A 23,428-nucleotide genomic window follows, 5' to 3' on the forward strand; every position below is an offset into this window, starting at 1 on the left:
CATACAGCTAATTAATGTTTAATATCTAGAATAAATCGTAGCAAAAGCAATGTAACGTGTTCCGATGGAATTCGCCTATTAATACCATAAACCAATATCAAACGAGCTTTGAAAATTCTTTGCTAATTTCCACAATGAGAATTTGAAATATTTAGATCATTAAATACGATACGAACCGATATCTGGTGAATCGTAATAACAAAATTGTACCTATTAATACGTAATATCGCATAATGTTACATACCTTCGTAAAATACACTTATTAATAGCATCAGTGGTTATCAAACGACCGTTAAAATATGAGCTGCGCGTTGAAAGCGTTGATTCAAGAATCTTGTCCGATCGCATAAAAAGAACGTCATTGAGAACGCGGCTGAAGATATATCGCCGTGAAGCTCGGCTCGTCCGGCGTTTCACGAGATCTTTAAATCAAATCGAAGCTTTGACGGTGTCAGGACGAGCAAGATGCATCCCCCTTCAAACCGGAAGGAAGCATTTCGCGCGTTCGTTTTCACGCGTTCACGATCGAGCTTAACTACCTCCTCGCGGTTCACAGTCGACTATGAATTTTAATTTTTATAGCGTGATCAAAACGATCGTTGGCTATTAACAAAGCCGCGAATACGAGTTGCTTGGTCTATTATAAAGTGGCTGACGTTTGAAAGATACAGGAAGTTCTCCGCTTTATTCGTAGCGCTATAGTGGAAACAGAGTAGGACTAAAATAGAAAGAGTAGAGTAGAAATAGCTAATCGCAAGGGTAAGATGCGGAAATGTGGAGGAGGGAAATTGTTACTGATCGGAAAAGGCGAATAAGCAAACCGTACACGTATTTTATCTAGTTTAGATGTAGACGCCTTAAAAGTCTCATAAAACGTTGCTATAGCTTAGATGCTACTAAGAGAGGAATATATGGCAGATAAGTAAACCGACGATAAACTGATCAAGAGGTTTGCAGGAAAAGCGTAAGAATAGTATAGGTAGCCAACTAATGGTAAGTCACAGGTATATATATGTAACAGGTAACATATAAGTTAAATATAGGATAGTACATAGTATATAGTATATAGTACATTATACGACAGTATAATAATAATAGTAGTATAATAGACAGTATAATAAATAAAATAAAGATATACGTATATGTTTAATTTTTAGTACTGGATATAACGTGGTATGTATTTGGGATGGGAATGCGAGTGGGTGTGGGTTATTGTATGTGGTAAATGGTCTAAGAATCGTACTGCGATGAGTGGGAGTTGGAAATGTGTAAACCGAGTGCATTTTGTGGCCTGTGAAATCGAAAACTGAATAAGTTGCATTACTACTGGGATAGAAATAAATCTGAAGAGGATGGCGTTCGCTGTGATTCACGTACATATGTAACCTAATTAAGAAGAGAGATATGCCATAATTGTATTTAGAATTCTAGAAGATTTATTAATTATAGTATTTTATCGGAAATTTTATACAAAGGTAAATTTACTATAACGAAGTGAATAATTAATTCATGAAAAATAGTACTCTACATATTAATTATATCAATTAATTGATCATTATATTGAAATTATAATTAACTTATAGGGAGGCTTGTAATTACCTTTATAATGATTGTATTTTATGTCTCTAAAATAATTATAGTATTGCTAAAAAAAAAAATGAATGAAAGCAAGACACGAATGCTCTCGCCCTTTACGATCTCGCGTAATTTTCAGTGAATGGAATAATTACAGACAATGGTGTTTTTTATTCAATCCGCGTAGTAATTATCGCTCCAGTTTACGACTGTATGAAATTTCTAATAAAACGCACAGTTACCGTAATTACACTCAAGGAGTTTCAACGCTGTTAATTTGTGATAAATTAGGTATGAAATTATTTTAGAGGTTTATAGATACTCGTGCTATTAATATCCACACACATACACATAAATTGGCCCGTATCATTTACTGTTGCCCTATGAAAATTTTCTCGATAATCTAAACCAACTTAGAGAAAAAACCATACTTTCAACAATAACTACAATGCATAAATATATATAAGGAAATGACATATATTTTCGTAACACGTCTAAGAAACTAGGAATGACTTAACATCTGCATTTATATGCAACTAAATGAACGTAATGTTCCATTTATATCGTTATATCAGTAATCAACACGCGCTTCTACATTCGTCTCTAATTAAAATTCAGAAATAACTCAATTACTTCGATCTTATGCCTGCTAACCACGTACTACCGACGAACCTTGCCTTGAAATATCCTGTTATATAATCTAACCACAGCGTAGGCACGTAATATCATTATACAACTAAAAACGTGATACAGGATTGTAGAAATTTTGATTGAAAATTCTTCAGGCAGAAATTTCTTCACGAGTAAGAAAGAAAAGTATTACAATTTTCACTGACTCCAGAATTAATAACGTTCTTCTTTTACTGTACACGCCAGAATCCTCTTCCAGAATAATTTGATGGAAAATCAATGGTGCCAAAGTTGCAAAGTGTATGTTGTGAAAATCTAAAAGGTAGAAAAATGTAAAAAATATTCAACTATACTGCTTCAGTTATATCAACAAAAATATGAAGATACATAAAAATTCACAATGTATCCATAAACCTCTTATTCACGATTTTAGTATATCTTATTTTATTGTATTTTAATTCAATGCATACTTATGTTATTGAAGTTTATTTGTCAAATGATATAAGCACATGCCTTGTAACTTGTAACAATTATTTATAAAAATCCGTTTCTTTCATTATCAGGCTTGTTGCTGTTCTCAAGATAATTTATTCCTATCGATAATTTGTAATTTCACTTGTAAAATTTCACTAACAAAATTATACTTGAACTGTGTTCGAATTTCGAATATTACTTATTGCAGAAGACTTTCCATTAAAATTGCTCGTATTAATACGTGGAAGAAAACGAAGGAAGGAAAAAAAGGACAAGATTTTTCACCTGATCGGCGTCGCTATTAAGCTTCCAATTAGGGTCATGTTGTACAACGCTCGGAATAATTAGGGGATCGAGTTCTTACGATCTATACGATCAGATACGAAGTGTGTAGTATACGACACGTTACACAATTTTGTGGATCGTTTAACTCGTTCAGGATCGCACTGAATTTTTTGTTGGAAAATTACATCCAACGACACGGTTCTCCAAGAGTTGTTAACTTATTTTTTATTATTACCTCCATTTAAATGTTATGTAAAACGCACGAGAGACGATCACTGTGACACGTTAACGAAGCGATAAAAATAATATTCTCTAACGAGTATGATTATCCGCTAGAAATTTTTGGCTTTAAAAAAGACAAGTGCGTTTTCTAGATTTTAATAGAAAAATAATAGTTGGAATTGTTTCAATCTATAATAAATTAGTAATAGTTTAGAAATAAAATAATAGTAATAAATTAGTAAAAGTTTAGAAATAAAAACTGTAAAATAAAACTGTAAAATAAAAACTGTATAAAGTTTAGAAATAGTTTTTCAACAATGTACAACAAGATTAATTCTGAACTTAAGACTCGAACGACACTTTCCTAATTTCCAAACAAAGATTCAGCCTGAAATTTGCAATCGGTAGAAACTCCAACTTGAAATCCACGATAAATATTCTATGACGATATGTTCTTTGAAGCAATACACTCCTCATCCGGTAATCTTAATCAGACAGACAATAAATCTACGCGATACATTAATTCGATTCTTGATAAGTAATTTGTTCCTCTGCATGTACAATACTTCAGCCATGGATCGGTATCATTCATCATTCTAAATGTAATCGTTTCATCTTCTTGTTCGTTTAATTACGAAATATCTTGTACTGAAGGAAGTGATGGGAAAAATTTCTTTTTTAATTTAATTCTTAATATTTATGACAGCAAAGGTGTGAAATAAAATGAATTGTTGGGATTTTCGAGATTGGTAGAAACTTCGCATGTATTCAACGACATAATGTTGATATATATTGTAAGAAACAATTTGTTAGGATGAAATATTATTCTTCGCAAACGATATAATAAAACGTAAGAGCCTATTTAATAAATGAAAATACATACTGCTTAATTTTGCCAAATAGAACCAAGCCATTAAATGTTAATAAAAAGAAATTTGAATTCCAAGAATCATTCATTGGAATTTTATTCATATTGAATTGTACGAATGCATAAAAATCAGATAAAATAATATGATATAGACAAACATTGAAGAAAAACACGCTTGGAAAGAAAAAATATAAAGTATCAGGAATAACTGGTTTAATAAATTATTACAATTTCCATATCAAATTTCTATGTGTAAAAAAAGATACTGAAGCAATAATTACAAAAGCTATTAAATCCATTACATGGCCTGTTCTTCAGTTAATAATATTGTGCAGCGAAGAATTTTGCGAGCGAACGGTACAGCATTAACAAGCACAATTTTCAATATGTATAATCTAAACTAGTTTACAATTAGAGTAAACCAAGATATCAGACTCCTTCTTTGGAATCAAGGTCATCCAGTAAACGTAGAAAAAATTAAGTATTAAAAATCTAATTACAAGCTCTGATGAAAGCATTAAGTACACAGTCCTCCTTTTTCAACTCATTTATAATCAATAATTATGTTGGTGGGGCATTAAAATCTCAAACTTCTCTTTAACCATAAAAAAGATAGAAAAAGATAAAAAAAAAAGATCATCTCAATAGGTAAAAGGTAAGAATTTAAAGAGATAGCACAGAGTTACATAGCAATATCGTTCCTTTCTTAATTGAAAGTAAATTATAACATTAGTATAATGATCCCCTTTCTTTTATTCAGTTCTCGTCTAAGAATCAAAAAGCTAACAAACAATCAAATATTCTCTGCTTTCCATTCTACAGAATTTCCTAATCGAGCCCATTAAATCTAAAAGACATACCATAGTAGCCATATCAAGATCGTCAAGCTACACTCAATGGGCAGCCAGACCAATGTTTCATCCAGACGAACGAAGAAGGACCGAGGAGCAAAGACAGCAAAGGCTACTAAACCTATCAAACGCTTCCTTTTTTCCAAAGAATTTACCAATTAAAGGAAACTCTGAAGGACGCGGTAAATTAACAATATCAAGATCATCAAGCTCGCTCAATGGGTAGGCGGATCGATTCTTCATTCAGGCCAACGAAGAAGGACCGAGGAACAAAGACAGCAGAAGCTACTAAACCTATCAAATATTTCCTTCTCTCCAAAGAATTTTCCAATTAAGGGGAAATCTGAAAGACGCGTTAAATTAACAATATCAAGCTCGTTCAATGAACAGGCAGATCGATCTTCCATCCAAGCTAACGAACAAGTACCGAGTAACAAAGGAGGCAAAAGCTCTACTTAACTTATCAAATACTTCCTTGTTCCCAAAGAGTTTCCCAATCAACGCCATTCAAATGTGAAAGACGCGCTAAATTAACAATATCAGGATCAACGAGCTCGCTGAATGGCCAGCCATACGAATCCTTCATCCAAGCCAACGAAGATGTACTGAGGTGGAAAGAAGGCAAAAAGTTACTCATCCTAGCCAGTGAAAAAAGACTAACGAAGAATGAAACAGTGAGACAAAGTAAAACAAGTTTCGTTCTAAAATGAAGAAAAAGAGGGGGAGTGGAGGGGGGGGGAGGCAAAAAGGAACGACGAGGCAAGTTCTCGTTTTCTATATTCTTCCTAGCGACTGTACTCACCTTCTAGCACCCTCGTAGGGACCCAGTCACGTTTTTACCTGTGCCTCTCTGCTCCCTCGTGTCCCGGTGCTCTCTATCCGTCTCTCTTCGCGCGATGCCAGTCACCGGCCCTGACTCCTGCCGGCTCGCCGTTACGCTGTTAAACGAGCGAATCGCCAGTAGCTATCGGCTCGGCCGCATCTGGAAAGAATAAAGTACACGTTACGAAGGGTAAGCAAGCAGTCGTGCAGCAATGCAAGCCGGGACTAACGTAGACTGCATAAGTAATAGGGCCGCGGGCTGACTACGCTTCTCTTCTTTCCGCTAGCGGATATACACGGCTGAAACCCGACCAAGGATCGAACTCCGTCATCCCTCGATCGTTTCCGTGACCGAGTAACCCTCCAGGTGCAGTTGGAGGCGTTCTAGTCGACTTGTTATACGGATTGAAATGTGAGCACGTAAGTTAAATGACAGGAGCGAGTGTTCGAGCACGTCTGACGATGTGGATAGTTGTTTGGGTACATGTTGCGAGTGTTATCAAGTGGAAGAGAAGGTTTTCAGGATTTTTGGTTTGGTTTAGCTTTGCATTAGGCTATGGTAGAGTTTCGTTGATCTGAATTTATCGAGAACCAAGCGGTTAGTATAACAGGATTCCATTGATTTTTCATGCGTGTAATCGAGATCGTCAAATAGATGGATTTTATTCGTTGATAGAAATTCATCTGATCAAATTTACTAATAAAATTTTACTGAAGATGAGTTCAGAGATGGTAGATGTTGAAAGTTGGCTTGTGATTATTGGTTAATGTTGATTATCGTACAATTTGTTTCGCGATCACTGGTTAAGAACTGGAACAGTTTCAGCTGTAACGTTGTGATTTCAATGTATCACTTGCCATATTTCAATAAGAAATCATAACACATTCAAGTTTACAAGCCCAGGTAGCAGATTCATTATCGTGAAATTATGCATATCGAATCTCAGGATTTACCGTAATTTAAAATCTTCTCGCGGAAGGATATACAATGATAGCAAAATACTGCCAAGGGCAAATTCCATAGAAAATACTTTTATTTTAAATAGAAATTTTTTTAACCGCGGGAAATTGCAGTAGACCAAACTGCTTGAGACTTCAGAATACCATCATGATCTATCATTTTCTCCACAAAGTATACGCAGCCACGACATAAAAACGCCACAGGCAAATTACACGAAGAACATTTTCATTTTAATTCGAGGTATTACATAAAAATTCATTTGCCCATACGACGCGGCATTTTCAAAAAATTCCAATTCGTTAGCATAAGACTGCCTCGAACCTCGGAATACCACCACGATCTATCATTTTACCGAGAATGAATATACAATGACTGGCCTACGACGCCAAAGGGAAATTATATTGCCCGCGAACTAGAATACGCGCACGAACAACTAAATGGAGACTTCAACGAGTGGAGACGAAGAATTCGCTCGCGGTCGAGTAGTATCAACAAGACGATATTCCAGAATCATACTAGGTAATGATTTCAGGCATCTCTGCTACCACAAGCAAACAACCGAAAGCGTGCTTCATTTCCATTCAAATGACTTCGTTCTCGGACTATAGTACACTGATTTCTGACCTGGCTCAATCTTTTTCCATGGTTATTTCGAGTCATTTGACGAAAATGATGTGAACGTGAAGATAGCGCAGTTTTGTTGAGGTAATAATATGAGGCAGGTTTTTGTTCAATGAAAATTGTATCACGTAGCAAAAGGATTGTGGCGACGTAATGGTAACCACACATACCTATCGAAATAATTTTATGGCAGCTCTTGTGGTTTCAAGGATAATTTTATGGCGGATTTTATTGCGTGCTACACCGCAAGAATTTCATTGGTACACAAGTGTTCACCTATGGGACTCGGATCGTAATTTCTGGATTATTAGCCCAACCCTGACGAGTCTATAGATTTTATGAATATCGAGGATTCAAAACGTTTCTAGGATATCTAGTATTTTAAGGACTCTACGAATTTTTACAGTTAAAATCAAAATCCATACAACTAGGATTATAAAGATCTCGTTTCTTTAGGTACCTTACAGAAATATACATGAAATAATTATTGAACAATTAGATCAAATCTTCAAAAATTGCTTATAAACGTTTACCTATTACGAATACTAATTACAGCTAAAATGACAGCAAAAATTCCAGGTAAAACGCTTTTCAAATACATCATCCGATCTGAACTTCACCATTTCAGCATCTACAACAGGAAGCTATTATGGAAACCCTTGCAACGAGTGCACAAATAGATTCCAAACAGAACGCCAGTCTACCTTGCTCTTTCTTCTCATCCATTTTTTTTCTTCTCACTCCTTCGTTCCTCCTTCTCTCGGTTTAATTACAACGCCACACCCTAATCGGTAAACGTCTGACACTTAAACGCCACAGAAAAACGGTGTTTCGCCCATCAGCAACCGCGAATCCATCATTGCACCCATCAGTGCATTACTTCGATCCCTTCATTTAATCCAATTACCCGAAAGATGCTGCAGATATCCGATCCCCTAATTGTTTCCAGCGTCATAGATCAAGACGCTTTCACACTGCTTTGCAACGGTGCCACCCTTGTAACTGGCGTGAACGATCTACGCGACACGGACAGAGAAGGAAGCTTCACAATGAAACGTGTGATTACCGATTTCAAGACCAGACTAACGTACGGTGGCTGTTTTCGAAGATCGCTGAGAATCGAGTAATCAACCGCGTGATTACCGGCATGAAGATCGAAGATAATACGCGAAGCGGGTAATTCCTATCCGGGAAAATCATCAGCCGACGAAGGCGTGCGTTCTGGCAGGAAAGCACCGGCATGGGACTAATCATCATAGCGTCAAGTTTCATCCGTGAAATCACTGTGAAATGCTCGATGAAAAGATAGAGAGGTCATGTGCTTTACTATACTTGATCTACGCTACATCATCGGTCATCACTCTTCGCGAACGTCATCGTTCGCTGCGTTACAATCGTTGATAAGTTAGCCTCGATGCACGAAGAATCGATACTTAAACCTGTTACGAATTTCTATTCTTCAACGTTGCTCTGAATTTAGCTAACTTGTAATTTTGTAACGTTAACGAGGACCAAAGGTGGATGCACGAGATTCGTTTAAAACATTCTTACGCCTATGTTGGATAAATTGAAAATTGAAGGAAAGGATGCCGAGTACGTTGGAATTCAAATTAATGGCAAAAGAACATAAGTTAAGAAACATCGCTCTTGTAAAGCGTATGCGCCCACTTCTTGTACTTTCACTGTAAATCTACGGTAGAACCTGGATCATGCGAAGCGACGTGGACCGGGCCTATTTCGGATAATGGGAAACTCGCCTAATACGGGAAATACGCGTGTAACAGATGCAGAAATCCAGAGAAGGCGCATGAAAATATAGAGTACGCCTAAATTATAGCGCTTGTAAATATTCAACAGGCGAGATACAATCATCTAGATCGCAGATATTAGATTTCATTTCCTTAATTGTTCTTGGAAAAAATATGAATTTGCATGAACATTCTACCCTCTACCTTTTTATTAACGACATCCACAAGATGCAGGCACTTATGAGACATAAAATAACAATGGCTAGGAATTCCGCACGTGCCATTAACGTTTGCGATTCGCGCGTGATTCCTGCTGCCGCAGGCGCTTCGATCCTCCATGTATAAGCGTGGTTCCGCGCGGCGGGACGATTTTCTAGCGCGTTGGTTAGAACACACCGGAACCGGCTGGTTCTCGCGTATTCATCGCGCGTTATTGCTACGCGTATCGCATACTCGCGAGTATTTAAGCGAGCTACGTTCAAAGCGGAGAGGACGGTGGAAATTACTGTTCGCCTCGTAAATCGATGCAACGTGCAATTTACACCGCGAAACGGCGCTCCTTGCCGCCGTAAAGGCCCATTACGACGTTGCGCGAGCCCGGCTGATATTAAAGCCAACATCTGCTTCGGGGCGTGCATCGATACACGGCTCACCCTTTTAAAGAATATTCCGAGGATATTCTATATCATACTGCTCCTTTCTTCTGATTTTTCCTATACTCTTATCGCCTTAAGTGCCTCGTACGTTATATACTCGGGTGTTTTAGCCGTTACGTTAGTAGACTATGAATTATAAGCGATAGCGGGCAAGTTTGGTTTTGAAGAATCAGTGAAGTAGACAAACGAAGCGTGTGGATCGGTCGACTTTAATTATAACGAGGTAATTTGAAAGGTGGGCTGAGATTGCAGCAGCTATCTGCTGCCGCCGGGTATCGATACTTGGAAAATCTTGGAATTTCTTATCATTTATCACGCATTCTTATCGTATCTGGTACATTACACACACTCAGGTGTTTAGTGATTAAGTGAGTAGACTATATATTGTAAGTAGTTATATATATGTATATTTGTATGTGCATATATGATAAGCATTTATGAACATAATTAAAGAAGTGGAATGGAAATAGAAATTTATCTACTTTAAACCTTGTACGTATTTTTATATTTTTAAAATATATCTTTAAAATACGCGTAAACATCGTCTAATTACAAGCAAAGGTGGGTAATTTCGGTTTTGAGGAATTAGCTAAGCGGGTAAATGATACTAGTTGATAATACCAGTTGGTGAATTTTAATCACGGTGTTTGAAAGAATTTAGGTTGATGTTAAAAGCAGCCACCTGATTCAGGGCGTGCATCGATACCTGGGGAACCCTTTGAAAGTATATTCCAAGGCTACTCTACATCATACTCTTCCTTTTGACATACTTCTATCGCCCTAAGCGTCTAGTACATTACGTACTCAGGTGTTTAATGGCCAGGTCAATGGACTATAAATTATAAGCAAAAGTGATCAAGTTTCGTTTTAAAAAATGAATAAAGTAGATAAATGGAGGATACTTGTCGCTGGGTTTTGATTATATCAGGTGTTTGGGAGTCAAGATGACGCTTGAGCTTGTAAATGAAGATAATCAGGCTTAATTTGAAAAAAATAATCAGGGAAAGCTAAATGCATAGAGCAACGCGTCAAGATTTATCGAGTTCAAACTTTTAAAATCGATTTTCTCGAAAACCAGGCTGCAAATGGAGAAACCTGTATCCTTCTTTCGCAACTTGTTTTCATGTGACAAAATGATTCGATCAGTTTTAATGATTTCAGTATTTTACGTCTTAATGCATTCCGCCACTTTTCTTACGCTGAAACAACTTCATAAAATATAATCAGATAAACAAGTTTTACCTCGTTCGAATTTCAAGTACATATATTAAACACATAGTTACAACACGTATAACATAGTATATAATCCTAATTGGTTAGACCCGTTTTACAATGTACAAGATATTTTACGGCCTATATGCATAATATATATATAAATTTATATATATTTATATATATATTTAGAGATCAATGAAATATTCAATTTTGCAACCCCGAAACTTATTACGAACACACACCTGCAGTACCTATAATGTGTACGTAATTCTAATTGTAAATTGATCAAGTACATGTAAGATACAACGTATATTATAATCAATAAGAAACGATTATTTTCCTATAATTCATTTTTTAAATCAGTTTGATATTCATTTTCACAACCATGCGCTTCCTCGCAAAATACAATATATATGTATATACTCAACCGAGAACATTTATAACAGACCTCTCTTACTAATCTCATCACTGGTAATGACGACCCTAAACCTACTACTGCCGCTATAAATAATTTATTTCCACGACCAGAAGCAAGACCATGGTACCGAGTTGCACTAATTACGTAGCAAGCAACGATCATAAGCAAAATGTTGCGAACGCCATCTGTGATAGCCGCTGTCCGGGCCCGTATTAATCACACAGACGATCGTAATTTCCACTAATTACGCTTACGATTATAACCGAAACGGGACGCGAAACTAATTACTCTCGCAACCGTAAGCAGAAATAAATGTACGTTTGCAGTGAAACCGCGCGGCGGCAATCTACGTTTGCTACGTTAATTATTCTTACGATCACGAGCGAAACGATTGAATTACACCGCACAGATGCCACTTCAAAAGATGGCGAATCTCATTTTCCTAGCAGTAGTATTTAAGTAATTCCATTTGAGACAAAACCAGATAACCTGTTACCATCGAGAACTTAAGCTCCTCGAGATACGTGTGATTCTATCGTCTCGCTTGGAATATATGAAGATCAGAGAGGGCTTCTCGAAGATACAAAATATATTTGCTTATCTCATAGAAGCATTTAAGGTTTCAGATTAATTAATGCGATTGTGAAATCAATTTACGTGTTTAAGGTAGGAAATTTGATCAGAGCTAATTTATGGGGATTCGTGTAAAAAGCAGGATACAAAATAGACTTTTTTTCGTTTCTAGAAAATACACGTAGTATATGGCTACGTTAACAAATATTTAAAAAAAAAAATGAGCTCACATTTGGCTTAAGTTTAGGTTAGGTAATATAAAGAAGGGAGTTGCGGAATTCCAAAAAGCGACTGTTTCGTGATAGGTTAGGATTAAGTTCCGTTTCTCAAAGAAATTATTTTAATCTTTGTACTGCACACGTTTGTGTTACAAGCCGATAAAATTTGATTGTTAAAGAAAATATATATATAAATGGCTACCCATAATAATTGTAAGGTTAACGAAAGGTTACAGAAGGTGGTACACTCGTCCAGTGTCACATCATTTTTCAGAAACTTTTCCACTTTCCTGAAACGGAGAATCTCTACGAAACAACTCTATTTAACTTTTCAAAAGCCAAAATATCATTACTTTGGAATCCTAAGAGGCGGTTCTCGCGCAAAATTAATAACTCGAGGCGAAAAATCGGCCACTCTCCCCTCCTAACCTCTAAAAAGAATTTTCATGAATAATTCATGATGAGACTCGATAATGGTACTTGTCGCGTAAAGATACGGAGAGATAATTAAGCAGACGTTAAACGAGAGTGTCAGTGGCAAATACCCAATGATTATTCGTAAATTACTGAAGTGATGGTTATTGATGATCGTGAGGGTGCCGCTTACGGTCTATTTTTCACAGAATCGACGATATCGTTCCGTTCGAAAGAGATTCGATCTCGCGTGGGTATCGATCGAACGTAAATTAGGGTTAGGTAGCGTCGATACGATGATCACGATTCCAGGAGTCGATGAAATCGTTTCGAGATGAGAGATGATCGGAGCTTAGAGAGAGGCTCGCGCGCTCGTTTTGAAATTGTCGGTTCTGTGAGATGGCAATCCTCGAGTTTCCAAAGGGTAAATGATGATTTCATACGCGATAGTCTCGGGTACTTATAGGTTAGGTATGCAGGATTTAGAGATAAAGATGTTCCGGGATTGAGTTGGCACTTTTGAATCCATAATGTGAAAGTAATTTTGTAAGATTATGAAAATGATACCTAGTTATGGAACAAGGTTGTCGATAGTTATTTTTGCGTTATAAAGTTTCTCCGTGTTGGGAAAGATAAGGAAGACATTTATATACGTTCTCAATAAATGAAATACCCTGTATCTCTGCGGAATATGATTATAGATGTCCACGATAAATGAAATACTCTGTATCTATGTAGAATAATTTTTTTCTAGGATAAAGTGTAGAATAATCAAGATAAAAAATAACAAAGATAGTTATAAATGTCCATGATAAATGAAATATCCTATACATATATCTCTGTACAATAATTCTATCCAAGATAAAAGGTATAATAATCAAAACATCATTTTCTTCAAGATCCACCATCCAAACTTTATATCGTTCGAAATAAAAAAATTACTTTTGTAACCATCATAAATGAAACACGCTATACACGGACCTAACCAAAGATGTGCTCAACCTTCTATTCGGAATCTACTTTTTCCTCCAGAACTTCTCCGAGATTACTAAGAGGACATTTTTGTGGCCTCAATAAATGAAACATCCTGTATGCTCCCTAACCTAAAACCCGAACATTCATTCGCTTAGAAACTTCAACTTTCATATCATTTCATATCATTGATAACAAAAGAAATGTTTCTGTAACCATACTAAATGAAACACCCTATATTCCTAATGTATACAGTAAACATGTATTTCATTCGCAATGAAACATACTTATAACATCATTCACGCTGCATCTATTTCCACTTACTAATAAACTGAAACAACCAGATTATCCTCATACCTTACCACAGAAGTTCTAATATCGTCTCCTTATTATCATGTTCCACAATATCGTACTTCAACTACAACACGCTTAACAATACACACATCCCATTATGAAACAGGCGTTAATTCACATTCACTATTCCAAACGAGTTTCTGAAAGCTGACACATTCATCTTCGCCTCACACTATTCTATAAACACACTATAAAGGTAAATTATCTCGCATGTTCGAGTGTTTGGTGGAAAATTCGCGGATCGTCTTGAACAGTGATTGTTCAAATCACGGTGATTTGCGATTCACGCGTAAACGTCGAGGGAACGCGTGACAAAAATTCAGGCCGCGTGCGGCCGCTCGTAAATTTCCGGGACGAGCTGGGATAATATATAGAATGGGACGAGAATTTATCGCGGACCATGCTGGACAAGGATTCTGCGTCAACGGAAAGCGTTGTTTCCCGAAATAATATGCTCGAAGCCAACCTCTGGTGCAACTATGTTACACATGTTGCAGCAAAGGATTTCTTAATAAAGGAAGATGACGACTAATGATTTTGGCAGACGTGGAAATTTTGGAAACTTGCACATGAAGGAAGATAATTGACTTTTATTATCTTCACGTGTCGTTTCTATATTCTTTCTATATAGTTTAATTAATTTATGTTGCTTTTTACTCTTAATAATAATTTTTTATATGGTCTATTTAATTTCTTTTGAAGAAATGAAAAATTTGTGAATGAAGAACGAATGATAATTGGAAATTTGCGTGAAATTCTTAGGTTTCCGATGCATATTACATTATAAATAATAATCGATAATTTTAATAATCAAACTTTGACATCATCTTCTTTAAAGCTTAGGTAAATATATAAAAGCAAGATTTCTAATTGAATATAATAATTATAAACAGTACTCTGCATATTTATTCAGAACATAACCTTTCACTGTTCTCTATTATTTTCGAAGAAATATTATCAGTACTGTCCATAAAAACACCCAACTTAAATCATGCAACAAACACTTCTACCGCGAAAGGAAACGATGATAATCACGTAAGCAATATTTCTTCGACCGAGAAATTGAATTTCGATGGGATATAAATTTTCCAGACAGCACCTTTTTAACAGGTTAATCATTTCTCGCCATTGAATGGAGTCATGAAACCGCGAGAAACGTGCGAGAAATCAAAAGGATCAAAAGTCTTGGAAGGTGTCCATACGAGAATTAAGATTGCACAGGCATCGTGTAAGTTTCGTACAAGGAGCAAAAAAATATGGATACCTAAATGTCATCGTAAATCTGCGGTAGCTGACGCGGCCCTGCCCACCAAGCGTGCCTGCAAAATATACACTGACGATAATTTACTCGACGCGGATCCGTTTCCATGTAACTCTTCCGACGAAAACGTGTAATAGCCCCTCGTTTCAAATCCGTGGAAATAGTTGCAAATTATCATAGACAATACACGATGTCTTTACGAGCACCAAAAGTTTGTTATGAGGACGTTAACTCTGATCACTATTGTATGTATGTCTTTTATAGGTTATGTTATAAATTTATGTAAATAACAATCTTGTTTATAAATGACATTAAAAAGTATATGTCCATATGAATATTATTTATGTAAAAGTGATATATGTATTTTATAACAAATCTGCTTTTTGCTAGTATTCTAGAATCTTACAAAATTACTAAACAGAAGCTTACTATGTAAAATAACTTACAGAATCACCAAATGCAAGATAAATCACTAAAAGGAGATATGAAGTTCTTTGTATAATCTTCATTAGAAAACCTTTATTAGATCCTAAAGAAGATTGAAATGTAAAACCTTATAAAATTATTACATTGAATTTTACCATAAACTAACCTATAGAATTACCAAAAACATAATATGTAAATCTCATGTGAAACTCTCTATGCACTATCACCAACATTCTCTTTATTAGATTCTAAAAAAGATTTTAATATAAGACCTCATAGAACAAATAAACTGAACTTCTCTCTTAAAATCTCTCTCTTATAAATGAGTTCTATATAAAACATTGTACCAAATCTCTAAATTAAAATCTGCCATATAAAACAACCTATAGAAATGCAAACAAAGAAAAATATAATCTAACCTTATATAAAATTTTCTATACTACCTGTAACAACTAAATTTTGTCAGATACCTTAAATGTATTTTCCAACAGAATGCTTATGTAAGTACCTATCCTCTTAAAGAATCCTCCTGTCAATGTAACATCCTATACCAGGATTTTTAGCCTCAAAGAAATACTAAAAAAAATAAAGAAGGAACGCCATATATACCTTGAGTTTCATTCGTAAACATATCGTTGCAGCCAGTGAGTTTTGCTCGGTGAAGTTGAGTCAAAGGGATACGCACGCTTCCTGTTCGATTCCACGGATTGCAATAAATGATTATTACTTCATCCCCGTACGCCTGTCTAGAATTTGAATTGTTTCCGAGTGCGTCGTGTGTGGTGGCGGCAAATCGACGCCATTAAAATTGCACGAACGAAGCACATAGGCAACCACTGAAACAACTCGCGGCTGTGAGAACAATTTCTGTCGAAGTTCGATAGCCCACAGCGTTCATCTTTGTCTGCGTATCGCGTATCCTTTGATTGAATCTCGCCCGGCACTTTTGTATTTTTACGAGTCGAAGTCGGAAGATAGATACAATCGAAAAGTCGGCTTGTACCAGCTTGTACCAGCTACACAGGGGAAGCTACGCTTGAATGTTTTTCTGATTTATTGCGAGCGATTGCAGCGCCCTCATCAAGTTCTGTTCACCATAATGGAAAATTCTATACATTGTTGTGATATTATTGTTTTATATACTAATAATATCATAGTATTAATCATAGTATTAATAGAAATCATAGTATTAATAGACTTCGTTTTAATTGTATTGAAAAATATGTAAAATTGGTATTTATATATACGTTTTTCTTATTTCATTTGTTATGTCTACTTTTTTGAAAACAATAAAAGATATTTGAATATTAAAAAGATATTACTAAATAATACTACTTTAGGACATTGCTAAACTACAAAGACTGATGTATAAAATATATCGTATTGTTACGCATCTTCTATGTGTGGAATGTAATGTAATTGTGTATACATAGAGGGATACTAAATATTAAGGTTAAGGTTATGTGGTGCTTTAATTAGAATTTAATTTATGGGCTATCCTTATGCATTTTTAATTCATTCTTTATTTATTTCAATCTAATCATTCAAATTTAATTTGTGTTTGTTTGATTTAACTCAATTTTTGTGATATTGGTAGGAACTTCTGTTTCATAAAAGACACTATCTTTCATTGAGGTGGATTGTAAAGTAATTACATCTGAACTTATAAAAAATGAAATTGATGATACACAGAGATAAGACAAATGCAACACCATATCACAAAGACTTTCAGAGCCATAGAAGCTCAGATATGAAAAAGATATTTTGAACATTAACATCATATTTTATAGTTTATCTTATTGGCAAGACTTCACAATTTTTCAAACAGGACAACCAGTTATTAAAGGAAATGCTCGCATGATCAATAAAAACAGGTTTGTGCAAAAAATACTTCTAACCAAACGTAACCTAACTTCTTCCGTTCATCAAAGAATCTAAGGCTTTAATCATAGTCATGAATATCAATTTTCTCCAATACAATTCCTTAATTACTCTCTAACCGCTTATCAGTCCCACTGAACAAACAATCATTCATTTTGGTTAACATAACTTCAACCGCGCTTTAAAAGCAATTATAATCGATCGACACGATATTTCAACCGAACGACTCGTGAAACGATACTAACGAGCGCAAGGACAGATCATGTTAAAATAGTCAGAGATATCCGCGTTGTATTTGCATTTAATCGCGGGTATTTCGTTTATCATTAACAATCTTGTCCTCTCGAGACCAGTGTACGATATTAATTGTACAGTAAGACGTATATTAATAATGGTTACCGGTTATATGCACAAAGATAGCACTAGCCATGTAATTAGCGACAGTTTGATGGTAATGCACCTGACCAAGAGGTATCGTAAAGATGAGGAATCCGTTCTTCCCCGACGGCGATCCATTCAGATACTTGTTGATTATAAATTACCTTAGTCTACGCGTATTATTGTTTCCGCTGTAACAGAAGAAGCCCATGCAAATCAGCCTTTATTAATCATTTCAGTGTTACACGGTAATATAGAATATATGGAAAAGTAAAGTAAAATCAAATAATAAAATTATTGCTGTTGAAGTGCATTATATCTATATGAATACACGTAATTTACTAACCGAATTAATGATCCTTCGCTATTCTCTGTTTTATGATTATGATGGAAAATTTGATTCTGATTATAATTTTATGATATAAAATATGTATAATAGTATTAATAGCTTGTAGTATTAGGTGGTTTAGATCTTCGTGAAATTAAGTTTAGTCATTGCTTCGATCATTCCAATTTTTCATAACCTCTCCGGTAAAATTAGAAATTTTTTATACATTAAGCAAAATCACGTTTTCAAGTTTATTGAACTAAACTAAGACTTTGACTACTTTCATAACTCTGAATTATGTTCAACTATCTAATATCGCAAATATTAATCAAGAAATAAAATTCTCAAGCTTGATAAACTCTGTGTGTAGTATCAAACGCAGCGTGCCTTGAAATATCCATCAAAGTAAATATCCGTTTATTTCTTCATACATACCGCTTTTTCCTAACCTGTTACGTCAAACACGAACATCCGAAAACAACTCAAACGCTCTATTTCAACCACTCACTGCAACCAAAATTTCGAACCAGAAGTCACACGATGCGTCGCAAACGAATTCTAGCCTCTTAGCCATGCATATCCCGCGAGAACAAAATAAAAAGCGCGAAAAGAAAGTTAAGTGAACAAAGTCGAACACAAAGTTGGCGTAAGCACATGTGGTGGCGTGCATGGCGGACACCTCGAGATCGAATAAGTCCGGCTCGTTAATTACAAGTTTAATTAGTTACGCCGCGGTCGCGGTGTAACGAGCGGTTTGTATGGCAATAGAGCCGGGCGTCGCAAAAACCTTCTTGAATTTGCATAAAAGCGTACCTACGACGTAGCACGCGGACGGCTGCAATTATGGGCGAATTTATTAGGGAAGTGGATGGTTGGCGCGCCGGCGCGAGCGCGCGCGCAACGTCGCGCTTAATGGCGCGCGTTTTCTAAATATAGGACGCGAACGAAGGCGAACGAGGACGACAGGAAGAGGTGTACGACGAACGTGTCGTAGGAAGGCTTCCTGCGATTCACTCGGGCCGGAATCAGGCGTTATTCGTATGACTGGACATGTGTCTGCCCTTCCATTGTGATCGGCCACCACTAACACTGGTTGCTACTGTTGCCCGTGAGAAACGACCCGGCGGCTTAATTAAAGGATTTACTTTCGCCACGAGCCACGCGTTCGCATCTTCGCTACGTGCTGTGGATCGTGAAACGTCGAATCGATCGTGGGGTCCCGGTTGTCGTATATCGGTGCATAGAGGAAATCGATGATTTGGGTGAGGTGAAGCGCGCGGAAAGCTACGCTGAGCTAAATTTAACTTCTAGTGAAAACAATTCCGCACCTTTGTATCGAAGTAAATATTTTTAAGCTTAGTACAGCGTAACTTTGATTTCAGGTGGATGCCAGGCTTTAGGCGTTTCAATTAGTGGGCCGAAAATTAGTAGAATTGTAGAATGCTTGGTAGCTGGTGTTTAGTATTTTGTATTTTATTTGTACTTTATAATATATAGGCGAAATACCCGGTACGTAGTGAACAGTGAGATTTAATGAAGTTTGTGAATTCTGTTGATGGTAAGTGGATGCTAAAAGTAGGTAGTTGAATATTTTGCTGATATTTTTCATTAGCGAATAAGTATACAGCAATGATAAGTAATTTCTAGAAGATCTCAGTGAACAGATATTTTTAATTTTTAAATATTTCAGAAATTAATAAATTGATGTCTAAATATGAATTTTGATAAGGAACTCCCTTCGAGTCGTTACGAGCCGCAGCGCAATCCGTTGATTTATAGACTCTGCTAATTAACAGAAGCAGGAAATCACGAGAGAATTACTTGAGATTCTGTCAAATGTAATGAGAACAATATAAATGGTGGCATTAATACGATTTTCTACATAAATGTAAATTATTACACTAATCACTCGAATCACGTGAGGTACTCACACCTGGAGGAACTGTGTGTGCGAAGTCGCATATCCTCTGTTGCTATTGCAGAAGGAAACAATTCTTTGCGATGACTTGATGCTTTCTTAAAAATTGGTCAAAAGGAGAAACGGTATATTAATTCATTACGAAGAAGTTTGGTTGTTCTAATTGTGATTCGACTCATGCGGTTTAATTACAAGAATATAATTGTATCCCTGATAAAATTCGAAAAAAGAACCAGAATATTATTTTACCTTCGATAGAATTAAAAGAACATAGTTAGTTTAAAAAAATTAGTTCAAAAATTTATTTGAAAGAAAGAATTGGAAGAAAGACGAAATGTTTGGTTTTAGTAGTTTTGGCAATGGACGCTGTCACGTTTGGGACACGTTTTGAAATCTCCAATCGAGCCTAAACGCTCACGTGCAAAGAAGAGAGTCCTCGTGTACGCGAGGAATAATTAATTAAGCGACGGTCGTTTCGGCAATCGAAAACAAAGATGGACGTTTGTATCCGTCGACTGGTAAGAACGTCTCGTGCATCTTAATTGCCACCTTCCTGTATCGAAACATTAACTAAAAACGTCGTAACTATATCACGTGCCTGCTCGAGCTCGTAACTTTAATCCCATGTAATTTCCTTGTAGTTATGATTATGCTTATGACTGTTTTATAATTCTCTTTTTACATTTTCCCCATCGTATCACGTTTTTAATCATTGTTTGCTTAATCGTTGATCTTATCTGCTAACTGTAACGTTGTAAAAGACGTTAATGATTATGACTGGGAAGAATAGCAATTTTGTTTAAAGTTTGCTTTGCTTCTTAATGAGGTAGAACAGAAAACAGGTAATACGCGTCCCATTGACGAAACTAATTTCAAACGAGTCAGGGAAAAATGGAAATTTCTATGGCTATTTGTATTTATAAAATCAATATTCATAAGGATAAATTTCTTCGGGTTGAGAAGCATTCGCAAAATGAATCGACGAATTGAATTCGTCCATAGATGGGTAAAATACACCCAATGAAATATTCCATAAAAAGATTGCGTAAATAAATTGCATCAAGAGTAGTAGCCTTAAGAACCAATAATCTCACTAACGTTAAAAGAAGCAGAAATATTTAAAGTAAATATTATAATAAATATAATTATGTTGATTAGGAACTAACTAAACAACAAACAAGTAAAATTTCCCTTCTTCATAGTACTTAATTTTTCAAACGAAAATACTAAAGAAGTAGTCATCGCTTATGATAGACGATCGAATAGGCAAAATACCACATACAAAGATAATAATTTTATAAAAGAATATTCTAAATAATATATCACATATTTTCATCAGAATGCGAATTTAATCAGAATGCGAAAAGAACGTAGCGTCTCTTTCGGTCGTAGTCTCAATTTCTTTAAACAACTATACCGAAGAATGCAACATTCACAATCAAAGAAATATCCTCACTAAAAAAAAAAAAAAGAAAAAAATAGAAAAGCTAAATGACAGCAAACCCTTATCGTTTGAATAATATAACGGATAATTATGAAAAGTATCACGCGTCGACGACGTCCACGAAATCGTCTCGCGAAAGCAGCAACGTCGCTGGCAGATTGGTGTAACGAAAATGGCTGCGCATCCGGCGCTGACTGATTCCGAATTCCGCGCGACCAACGACCACCGTTGACATCTTGATTTTCGAGTGGCCCTCCGCTCCGACCCCTTCCACGAACCGATGAATCCTGATTTCCAATTCGAAGGGGTTGACTCGGTCGACGTGATGATCCTTCCGATCTCGTCCTCGTCTTCTTCTTCGTCGTCTTCGTCGTCGTCGCCGTCGTCGAGAGAGATCGTCACGAGATCGTTCTTCCATCCACGAGCCTGAGAGGAATGCTCAAGGACGAATTATATTTAGCCAACGAGGAGACACACTTCCAAGGATGCGATTTATATTGACGCATCGTATATAATTTTGCATACTGCCCGTGACCATTCGACTCGATTCCGATCTGCGCTCTCACAATAAAGCTTCGGGAATAATTCATTGGAGTTACGTTCGTTGGGTCATTTTTAATCCGATTGTGTTTCTTATGTCGTTAAGAAATTCTATAATTGTCAGTTAGCGGCCAATAAAATCTTGAATTTGAATACTTAAGTTTGTCGAGGCTGTTGGTTAGGGCTTGGTGCATATCATTAAAATACTCGTCTAAGATATTAATTTAATTTTTCTTCGTGTTCGTTGATGATAGTGTTCATCGCGAATGAGACGCAAAATGTAAAGGAAATCTATTAGATAGAAAAAAAAAAATGGAATTTATGGTCACCAGTGTTCTAATAATACTAGTTGAGCGTTAAGTTTGAAGAAAGTATGAAAAAGTCGTTATTAAGATGCGCGCTACCATACAAATTGTAGCTTAATGATTTAACGATACGAAGGCTATGGAAATTTGCATCTTTAATTATTATAATTGAAACTCTCGAGGTCTGTAATTTTTCTGACAATTTCAAAATGCAATCTTTTGCAATAAATTGTAATTTGAGGGTGTCACGTGTTCTGCTTCGTATAAATCTTGTTTCTCAATTAAAATTAAGGTCCTTCAGTTGAAGAAAGTTTTTACTCTGGCAAATTTTATTCTGTCCTCGAGCTCTGGAGTCAAGGACAACTTGAATCACGCCAGATTTAGGATTTATTCGAGCGTTTTCGGCATCGAAGGGGCTGCGCCTTGAAAGAGCATGGTGGGTCGTTATACGTCGTAAATCTTGGCTCACCCACGTGAAATCCTACGGGAAGGTCCCTCGAATATAGGGAGAAGAAACACGGAAATAGAATCGCGAATAATTACGGTCGGCCATGTCGATTTTTTATCCACTGTCAAAAGTGTCAGGGAGTGGCATCGAGTCCTTGAACTCGCTCTCTTTTAAACATAATTCACGAGATAGAAATATTTAAAAAGTTGTCATTTTCCAATGAATGAACGACCATGAATTTAAATAATAAGAAGAATCGTCTACTTGGAAATTTTATTTTTACTTTTAAACATTTATTTATTACATTTTTATTACATTTTATTGCATTTCTCCTTCTGATTACGATTTATATCAATAATCACATTAACACGTATATAATAATTTCTCAGTTAATTATCTCTGTTAATACGTGCAATCGTTCACGCTTGGAAACCACTGTTCTCAATGCCATTTTCTAATTACAATTTACTGCGTGTCTACTCCAGTTTCAAATGGAAGATTACCATTGAAGATGCAACGTTCAACGATAGCCTCTTTCATTGCCACTTTCTAATTGCGATTTATTATATAACCCGAATTAACATGACGCAAAACTATCCAACCTCATCGGTTTACACGACAG

The 23,428-nt window shown here is 36.0% G+C and overlaps 1 protein-coding gene across 1 annotated transcript in view; it reads right to left on the reverse strand.

Annotated features, from left to right (window-relative positions):
• Nucleotides 1-16,373, reverse strand: part of LOC100744481 (conserved oligomeric Golgi complex subunit 1) — a 124,594-nt gene extending 108,221 nt beyond the window's left edge. Inside the window, exons 1-2 of the mRNA XM_033319399.1 lie at nucleotides 16,174-16,373; nucleotides 5,708-5,887 (exon numbers count right to left, since the gene is read on the reverse strand). The gene's annotated coding sequence lies outside the window, so the exon portion shown is untranslated. The remainder of the gene's footprint in view (nucleotides 1-5,707; nucleotides 5,888-16,173) is intronic.
• Between the last annotated feature and the right edge of the window lie 7,055 nt (nucleotides 16,374-23,428).

The sequence above is a fragment of the Bombus impatiens genome, unplaced genomic scaffold (genome assembly GCF_000188095.3).
Source record: "Bombus impatiens unplaced genomic scaffold, BIMP_2.2 scf_0151, whole genome shotgun sequence".
In the NCBI taxonomy this organism is placed as follows: domain Eukaryota; kingdom Metazoa; phylum Arthropoda; class Insecta; order Hymenoptera; family Apidae; genus Bombus; species Bombus impatiens.